This window comes from Anopheles coustani (genome assembly GCF_943734705.1).
Source record: "Anopheles coustani chromosome X unlocalized genomic scaffold, idAnoCousDA_361_x.2 X_unloc_18, whole genome shotgun sequence".
Lineage (NCBI taxonomy): Eukaryota > Metazoa > Arthropoda > Insecta > Diptera > Culicidae > Anopheles > Anopheles coustani.
Genome location: NW_026525124.1, coordinates 402,501 through 413,234, shown reverse-complemented (window position 1 = coordinate 413,234; position 10,734 = coordinate 402,501).

The window sequence follows — 10,734 nt, the reverse complement described above, 5'->3', positions numbered from 1 at the left end:
GGGTCCCTTTCTTCATACAAGCTTGCCTAGGGCGATCGGTCAAAACTTGTCTTACTATTCGATTGGTCTTCGCACTTTCACCCTAGGCAGTTTGCCTAGGTGTAGCTTCTTGAGGAGGTCAAAACCCAAAATAAGGAGGTTCAGCCGACCCAAAAACCTCCCCTGTCTGAACTACACTAACCCGATTTTTCAGGGTCCTCAGCGCCATACAACTTTGCCTAGGTCACATGTACTCTTGACTTAGGCCATCTGACTTGGTCCGTGTTTCTTCTTAGGGTTCACCTAGGTACTTTGCCTTGCTTGATGTGGTAACTTTTTAGTGTAGTTCAGACATCCCAATTTTGGGACTTAGCCGATTTTTCATGTATTTCCATATGACCCATAGGGTCCCTTTCTTCATACAAGCTTGCCTAGGGCGATCGGTCAAAACTTGTCTTACTATTCGATTGGTCTTCGCACTTTCACCCTAGGCAGTTTGCCTAGGTGTAGCTTCTTGAGGAGGTCAAAACCCAAAATAAGGAGGTTCAGCCGACCCAAAAACCTCCCCTGTCTAAACTACACTAACCAGATTTTTCAGGGTCCTCACCGTCATACAACTTTGCCTAGGTCACTTGCACTCTTGACTTAGGCCATCTGACTTGGTCCGTGTTTCTTCCTAGGGTTCACCTAGGTACTTTGCCTTGCTTGATGTGGTAACTTTTTAGTGTAGTTCAGACATCCCAATTTTGGGACTTAGCCGATTTTTCATGTATTTCCATATGACCCTTAGGGTCCCTTTCTTCATACAAGCTTGCCTAGGGCGATCGGTCAAAACTTGTCTTACTATTCGATTGGTCTTCGCACTTTCACCCTAGGCAGTTTGCCTAGGTGTAGCTTCTTGATGAGGCCAAAACCCAAAATAAGGGGGTTCGGCCGACCTAAAAACCTACCCTGTCTAAACTACACTAACCAGATTTTTCAGGGTCCTCAGCGCCATACAACTTTGCCTAGGTCACTTGTTCTCTTGACTTAGGCCATCTGACTTGGTCCGTGTTTCTTCCTAGGGTTCACCTAGGTACTTTGCCTTGCTTGGTGTGGTAACATTTGAGTGTAGTTCTGACATCCTCATTTTGGGACTTAGCCGATTTTTCGTAAAATACCATATGACCCATCAGGGTCCTTTGCTTCATATAAGTTTGCCTAGCTTGGTGTGGTAACATATGAGTGTAGTTCTGACATCCCCATTTTGGGACTTAGCCGATTTTTCGTAAAATACCATATGACCCATCAGGGTCCTTTGCTTCATATAAGTTTGCCTTGCTTGGTGTGGTAACATATGAGTGTAGTTCTGACATCCCCATTTTGGGACTTAGCCGATTTTTCGTAAAATACCATATGACCCATCAGGGTCCTTTGCTTCATATAAGTTTGCCTTGCTTGGTGTGGTAACATTTGAGTGTAGTTCAGACATCCCCATTTTGGGACTTAGCCGATTTTTCGTAAAATACCATATGACCCATCAGGGTCCTTGCCTTCATATAAGTTTGCCTTGCTTGATGTGGTAACATTTGAGTGTAGTTCAGACATCCCCATTTTGGGACTTAGCCGATTTTTCGTAAAATACCATATGACCCATCAGGGTCCTTTGCTTCATATAAGTTTGCCTTGCTTGGTGTGGTAACATTTGAGTGTAGTTCTGACATCCCCATTTTGGGACTTAGCCGATTTTTCGTAAAATACCATATGACCCATCAGGGTCCTTTGCTTCATATAAGTTTGCCTAGCTTGGTGTGGTAACATATGAGTGTAGTTCTGACATCCCCATTTTGGGACTTAGCCGATTTTTCGTAAAATACCATATGACCCATCAGGGTCCTTTGCTTCATATAAGTTTGCCTTGCTTGGTGTGGTAACATATGAGTGTAGTTCTGACATCCCCATTTTGGGACTTAGCCGATTTTTCGTAAAATACCATATGACCCATCAGGGTCCTTTGCTTCATATAAGTTTGCCTTGCTTGGTGTGGTAACATTTGAGTGTAGTTCAGACATCCCCATTTTGGGACTTAGCCGATTTTTCGTAAAATACCATATGACCCATCAGGGTCCTTGCCTTCATATAAGTTTGCCTTGCTTGATGTGGTAACATTTGAGTGTAGTTCAGACATCCCCATTTTGGGACTTAGCCGATTTTTCGTAAAATACCATATGACCCATCAGGGTCCTTTGCTTCATATAAGTTTGCCTTGCTTGGTGTGGTAACATTTGAGTGTAGTTCTGACATCCACATTTTGGGACTTAGCCGATTTTTCGATCCATACCATATGACCCATCAGGGTCCTTTGCTTCATATAAGTTTGCCTTGCTTGGTGTGGTAACATTTGAGTGTAGTTCTGACATCCCCATTTTGGGACTTAGCCGATTTTTCGTAAAATACCATTTGACCCATATGGGTCCTTTCCTTCATATAAGTTTGCCTTGCTTGGTGTGGTAACATTTGAGTGTAGTTCTGACATCCCCATTTTGGGACTTAGCCGATTTTTCGTAAAATACCATATGACCCATCAGGGTCCTTTGCTTCATATAAGTTTGCCTTGCTTGGTGTGGTAACATTTGAGTGTAGTTCTGACATCCCCATTTTGGGACTTAGCCGATTTTTCGATCCATACCATATGACCCATCAGGGTCCTTTGCTTCATATAAGTTTGCCTTGCTTGGTGTGGTAACATTTGAGTGTAGTTCTGACATCCCCATTTTGGGACTTAGCCGATTTTTCGTAAAATACCATATGACCCATCAGGGTCCTTTGCTTCATATAAGTTTGCCTTGCTTGGTGTGGTAACATTTGAGTGTAGTTCTGACATCCCCATTTTGGGACTTAGCCGATTTTTCGTAAAATACCATATGACCCATCAGGGTCCTTTGCTTCATATAAGTTTGCCTTGCTTGGTGTGGTAACATTTGAGTGTAGTTCTGACATCCCCATTTTGGGACTTAGCCGATTTTTCGATCAATACCATATGACCCATCAGGGTCCTTTGCTTCATATAAGTTTGCCTTGCTTGATGTGGTAACACATGAGTGTAGTTCTGACATCCCCATTTTGGGACTTAGCCGATTTTTCGATCCATCCCATATGACCCATCAGGGTTCTTTTTCTTCATATAAGTTTCCCAAGACTTAGTGCTTTTTTCCTTTGGACACCAATATCACCCTTGCGGGTATCTTTGATCTTCTCACTTTGTATTGGCCGAATGTAGGTCTTGCCATGCCAAACATATAATTGTTCTACACCAAGTCTCTATCTCGTACCGCCAGCTCGGTACATTCGATTAACCTGCCCTTAAGGCACCCGGGACTTAGCCATTTTTTCACATTTTTCATGATTTTGAGGCAACTTTTCTCGACTTTGTCACCTTATATCACCAAGATCCTTTCCCTTTAGGGCTTCACTCTGTTCGTATGATATTTAGCGCTGACTATCACCTTTCTGTCGCTGACCTCAACTTCTTATTCGGTGCCATAGAGCCAGAGATATTTGGTGTATGCTGTTATAAGGGAAGTTTGTCACTTTTTCAAAGGCCCACTTTGGGACGCCCATATCTCACCTTCAGGTATCTTCGATCTTCTTGTCGTCTATGGACGAAACTTAGGCCTTGTCTTGGCCAACTTATAAATGTTCTACGGCCAAGCCGTATCTCTTACCGCCAGCCCGGTATTCATGGACTTAGTTGGATTTTCGCCTCTCGTGGTAACAATTTCAGACTTTGACTCACAATAACACCCAAACGGTCACATGCTAGCGCTTTGCTTGGAAGGAATTATAATTAGCGCTACCTTTTCTCTTTCCATCGATACCTTGTTCGTTCCATTCCATGCCATACAGCCGAAGTTATGATGTTTCCCGTTTTCCATATCATGTGGAGCTTATGCTCTGGGAAAACCATCTAACACCTGTACCACCCTTTTAGGTACCACCGATCTCGAGACTATGTTCGGGCCAAATATAGGTTATAACATGCCCAACTTATAATTGTTCTACACCAAGTCTCTATCTCTTACCGCCTGCTCGGTATTTTACTCGTAAGTCCAAATTTCACAACTTGTACTTTTTGGCCCAATGTACTCGAGTTTCAATTTTGGTAACATTTTTCGACTTTGACGCTTAATAACTTCCAAATCATGCTAGTTAGCGCTTTGCTTTCTTCTAGTCGTATCTAGCGCTGGGTGTTACCTTTCCAAAACATATCCTAGCTCTACAATCCATGCCATACAGCCGGAGCTACATGGTGCACAAGTCAAATCCATTTTAGCCATGTTTCATTTTTGCTAATTTTTGACCACTCGTATCACCCTTCCAGAGTGGTCCGATCTTCTCGCTTTCTATGGACGACTTTTAGGTCTCGTAGAGGCAAACTTATAAGTATTCTACGTCAACCCGCTATCTCTTACCGCTTGCTCGGTATTCTTGGTCTTGTGTGATTTTTGGCCATTTTGGTATTATTTTTCCACTTTGTCGCTTAATAACTCAGTTTTGCTCAACACTTAGCGCTTCGGTTGTTTGGGATTATAGTTAGCGCTCGGTTCGACCTTTCCAACACTGATCTAAGCTTGTCGATCCGTTCCATACAGCCTGAGTTATTCGCGATACCGTGTTTCAATCCATTTCTCAAGTCTCGTTTTGGTCCAACTTTGAACCAGCCATATCACCCTGATGGGTACCTCCGATCTTCTCGCTCTATATTGGCCAAAGTTAGGTCTTGTGGTAACGTACTTATGATTGTTCTACGCCGTGTTCGTAGCTCTTATCGTTCGCCCGCTATTTTCGATCATAAGGTGAATTTTCGCCTCTAAACCACCATTTTTCACCTTTGCCCTCTAATATGACCGACTTGCTCAACACCTAGCGCTTCGCTTGGTAGAACACATAGCTAGCGCTCGTCAAGACCTTTCCAACGCATATCCAAGCTTTCCGATCCGAGCCATACAGCCTGAGCTATAGGCGATACCGTTTTTCCCATTTTCTTGGTCACACGCACTTTAGGGTACCCCTTTTTGCCTTTGACCCTTAATACCTCCTCCGGGTCACTAGTAGGCGCTCAGCTTGGTAGGAAACATAGCTAGAGCAGGCCTTCACCTTTCCAAAACTGCCGAAAGTGTACCGATCCGACATCTAGAACCAAAGTTATGGTCATTCCCATCATGCTCTACTTTCATGGTCAACCTCCACCAAGCACACCTAGGTTGGACCAACTTTCACCAACTCATCTCGAACCCCAAATTTGCTTCGACCTACTAGGTTTCCCTAGTAAAGTGGTCAAAACATCCATTACAACACGACTGGTCTTTCTGGTGGTCGACCTAGGCGACTTTGTTCGACGACCACCACCCCATGGAACTAAAAGACGTCCCTTGATACGGACCACCGATACATTTTCCGGCCTGTCTAAACTACACTCATCGAAATTTTTTTGGGTCCCCACCGTCATACAAGTTTCCCTAGGTCAAGTTTTTCTTCCGGATCGGCCGCGGACCTCACTTTTCATTATCTAGGGAGGCCATAGGGCCCCAAAAGGGGTTTTTTAAAATTTTCGACACTTTCGACTTTGGTCGGATTTTTTCCGATTTTGGTCCGACCTAGGGACTTGGTGGTCCAAGGAGCCTCGGGACCAAACTTTTTTCTCAGGGGTCCCTACCTCCATACAACTTTGCCTAGGTAAATTTTTTGTTCCAAATCGACCGCGGATTTCACTTTTCAATATCTGGGGCTCGTGTAGAGTCCGAATATGAGGTTTTCTCATTTTTCGACATTTTCGACTTTTTTCGACTTTTTTCGGGTTTTTCGACCTAGGGGTCCGCCGAACAAATTTTGGGTCAAAAATTTTTATTGAACTAGTCGAAAGTACGCAAAAAGATAAGACTTTTTGCCGAAGACACCATGCCCCGGAACCGACTCCTTCCCCTTCAAAATAGGGGACAAACGTGATTTTTGAAACTTTTCCTTAGGGAGCCCAAGACTTAGAAAATTTTCAAATTCTCGATTTTTCGATTGCGAGCTAGCGCTTTGCGGTCTTCGGCAATGTTGTAGATCTCGACGAGATAAAACTTTTTGGTCAAGGGACATTTTGCCCTCCGACCCCTCCTTCCCCCCGCAAATCGCCCCCCAAAGTGCAATTTTTGCATTTTCACCTCTTTGCATGCACTGTTCGGCCCAAATGGCCACTTTCTATGGGTCTGAGCGCTTTGCGGTCTTCGGCAAACTTTTAGAGCGTACCAAGCCCTAATTATAATTGTTCTACACCAACTTCGTACCTCTTCATCCCTGGCCGCTATTCGCGTACCAAGGTAATTTTTGTTCATTTTATCAACATTTTTCATCTTTGACTGTTTATATCGGCCTTGCCATGAACCGATAGCGCTTCGCTGTGTTCTAACGTAAGTTAGTACTACTCAATACCTTTCCAAATCATGTCTTAGATTGTCATTTGCTTGCTTACAGCCGGAGCTATGAGCGATACCGTAAAAAGTACCGAAACTTGGAAAAATCCTTGGATCGCCCATATCCCCCCTTTGGGGACCAGATATCGAAAAAAGTTCTTATTCAAAAAGTTGCGCCTTAACGTGTTCTAGTTATGCCTAGAACATTTCACTTCGCTAGCTGGCCTGCAACTTAGCCGTAATTGGGATTTTAGGGTGTTCATGGAGGGCCCATTTCCTGCGACTTGGTATCTTTTGGGCCCTATGTTTCTCTAATATCTCCACAAGTTTTCCAGATAGCTTTCTCATACTTTCAGGGTGCCTAGAGCACCTCAAGACCTTTCCAACGCTATGCCGTTTGCCTCGCTCGGACATCTACAGCCGAAGTTATTCGAGGTACACGGTACCTTACCCTGTTTTCTCAGTACTTGGTCGAAAATTTCGATCAGCCATATGACCGACTTGGACAACCCTGAGCGGGTTGGCCCCATATAACTAAACTTTTGTCTCTTGTAGGCAAACTTATAAATGTTCTACGTCAACTCGCTATCTCGTACCGCCTTGACGGTATACTTGGTCCAAGGGCCATTTCCAGCGACTTGGTCGCAATTTCGCTCTAAGTTTCGCTAATACCTTCGTCCGTGGACATGGTGATTTTTTGTTCGTATTTTTCCTTGATAGTCCCACTCAAGACTATTCCATACCAGAGCCAAGCGTCCCGCTAAGTGCCATACAGCCTGAGCAGTAATTCATGAAAGGTACCTCTACCAGTTTTTGCCATACTTGGGTACAAACTTTGTATCGCCCATATCTCCACTTTGGAGGCCAGCCAGCACCTTTGCCCCATATACTTTTTTCTTGGTCATACCATGCACTAAATATAATTGTTCTACGCCAACTTGCTATCTCTTCTCTAACTTGCCGTTATTCTTGGTCCAAGTCCCATTTCATTCGTTTTCGGACCCATTTTGCCATATGTTTCACTAATAGCTTCGCCCATAGACAAGCTGATATTCTGTTTGTATTTTTGCTTGATAGTCCCACTCAAGACCATTCCAAAACACACCGCAACTTGTCGCTCGGTGGCAAACTGACCGAGTTATAATTCATGAAAGATACCTCAACTTGGTACACCATGTGGTCGGCCCAAACCATATACCGACCAAACGACCGACTTGGAGCACCCTGACCGGGTTGCCCCCATATAATGAAAGTTGCGTCTCTACACGCCCAACTTATGAATATTCTACGCCAAGTCGCTATCTCTTACTGGTAAGCCGGTATTCACCTTCCAAGGGTGATTTTGGTCAAGTGCCATTTCCTGCGACTTGGTCCCCGAATTGGACCATCATCACCTAATATCTCCGTGGTCTTTCAACTCAGCCTCATAAAACTTTCAGGGTAGATAGGTCTCCCCAAGACCTTTCCAACGGTGAGCCGTTTGCCTCGCTCGGCCATCTACAGCCGAAGTTATTAATGGTACTTGGTACCTTACCCTGTTTTTTCCATACTTGTTCGTACTTGGGTACAAACTTTGGATCGCCCATATCTCCACTTTGGAGGCCAGCTAGCACCTTGGCCCCATATACTTTTTTGTTGGTCATGCCATGCACCAAATATAATTGTTCTACGCCAACTTGCTATCTCTTCTCCAACTTGCCGTTATTCTTGGTCCAATTCCCATTTCATTCGTTTTTGGACCCATTTTGCTATATGTTTCACTAATAGCTTCGGCCATGGACAAGCTGATTTTCGATTGGTATTTTTCCTTGATAGTCCCACTCAAGACCATTCCAAAACACACCGCAGCTTGTCGCTCGGTGGCAAACTGACCAAGTTATAATTCATGAAAGGTACCTCAACTTGGCACACCACGTGGTCGGCCCAAACCATAAACCAACCAAACGACCGACTTGGAGCACCCTGACCGGGTTGGCCCCATATAATAAAAGTTGCGTCTCTACACGCCCAACTTATGAATATTCTACGCCAAGTCGCTATCTCTTACCGGTAAGCCGGTATTCACCTTCCAAGGGTGATTTTGGTCAAGCGCCATTTCCTGCGACTTGGTCCCCGAATTGGACCATCATCACCTAATATCTCCGTGGTCTTTCAACTCAGCCTCATGAAACTTTCAGGGTAGATAGGTCTCCCCAAGACCTTTCCAACGGTGAGCCGTTTGCCTCGCTCGGCCATCTACAGCCGAAGTTATTAATGGTACTTGGTACCTTACCCTGTTTTTTCCATACTTGTTCGTACTTGGGTACAAACTTTGGATCGCCCATATCTCCACTTTGGAGGCCAGCCAGCACCTTGGCCCCATATACTTTTTTGTTGGTGATACCATGCACCAAATATAGTTGTTCTACGCAAGCTTGCTATCTCTTCTCCAACTTGCGGTTATTTTTGACTCAAGTCCCATTTCCACAGTTTTTGGTACCAATTTGCTCTATGTTTCGCTAATAGCTTCGCCCAAGGACTTTGTGATTTTTTGTTCGCATTTTTCCTAAATAGTCCCACTCAAGACTATTCCAAATCACACCTTAGCTTGTCGCTCAGTGCCATACAGCCAGAGTTTTAATTCATGAAAGGTACATCACCTTGGTACACCACGTGGTCGGTCCAAACCATCAACCAACCATATGACCGACTTCGAGTCGAGCTAGCGGCTAGGCTCAATATAATGAAATGCGTGTCTTGATGCGGGCTACTGACGGTCTGAACAATGTAGCTCGCTAGCTCGTCTCTAAACTTGTGTTTTGGTCGAATATTGGGTGTTCATGTACCACTTCGGGTAACATGGACTTTGGTGCAACTTTACCACTTGTGCACTTAATAACTTCCCGGTCATTCAAGTCTTTGCCTTCATACTTTCAGGGTAGTTAGGTCTCGTCGAGACCTTTCCATACATATGCCAAACTCATCGATCGGACATCTATAGCCCGAGTTATTCGCGGTACACCGTACCTTACCCTGTTTTTTCCTCAATTGGGTACAAACCTTGGAACACCCATATCGCCCCTTTAGAGACTAGCTGGCACGTTGGCCTCATATAATGATAAGTGCACCTCAACTAGGGCTACTGACGGTCAGAACATTTCAACTTGCTAGCTCGGGCCCACACTTGTGTTTTTCTCGAATATATGGTTCAAGTGTGCCACTTTGGGCACTTTTGGACATTTTGTCCCCACACAACTTTCTTGCCTTGGTAGATAGGGTCTTGTGATCTTGGGCAAAAAGATGCACCAAGATAAAGTCTAACTTTCGTTCTTGTACCGCAAAGCGCTATCTCAAACACCCGAGGAGATAGAAAGTGATTATGTTCGGTATATCGGTCTTCCATGGCCTACTATGGTAAACCCCTGCAGGTATGCAACCGAAGGTGCTTGGTACATGTATTTGGTGCAATATCGGTGCAAAGTAGGTGTTTCCTTGATCGGGCTATAACTTTCTTGGTTGATGTTGGATTGCTTTGCGGTCTTCGGGGGATAGTTAGGGAACATGTTGGCCAACATTTCCTTATTCCTCAGCCTGGCCGTACCTCTTACCGTCTAGGCGGTATACATGCTCTAAGTTGGAACTTGTGTTCCTTTGGGTAACTTCTCTGACTTTGACGCTTAATAACTTTCGTTCATATGCAGTCTAAGCTCTGCAACTCTCAGGAAAGCTAGTACTACTCATTTCCTTTCCATATCAGTCTTTGGCTTGTCGATCCGATGTCTACAGCCTTACTTATTCACGTTCCCTGTGAAGGTAGGTTTTTGCCCATTTTCCAGTTCATGTGGTAACATTCCCAGACTTTGCCGGCTTTCTCTTCATGTGGTAACTTGCTTGCTCATGTGGTAACTTGGAAGTGTATTTCTGACAGACCCAATCTGGGACTTAGCCGATTTTTCTCTGCATATTATATGGATCCATCACTAGGCCATCTTGCTTGCTCATGTGGTAACTTGGAAGTGTATTTCTGACAGACCCAATCTGGGACTTAGCCGATTTTTCTCTTCATATCATATGGATCCATCACTAGGCCATCTTGCTTGCTTGTGTGGTAACTTGATAGTGTATGTCTGACAGACCCAATCTGGGACTTAGCCGATTTTTCTCTTCATATTATATGGATCCTGGACTTAGCCGATTTTTCTCTTCATATCATATGGATCCATCACTAGGCCATCTTGCTTGCTTGTGTGGTAACTTGAAAGTGTATGTCTGACAGACCCAATCTGGGACTTAGCCGATTTTTCTCTTCATATTATATGGATCCTGGACTTAGCCAATT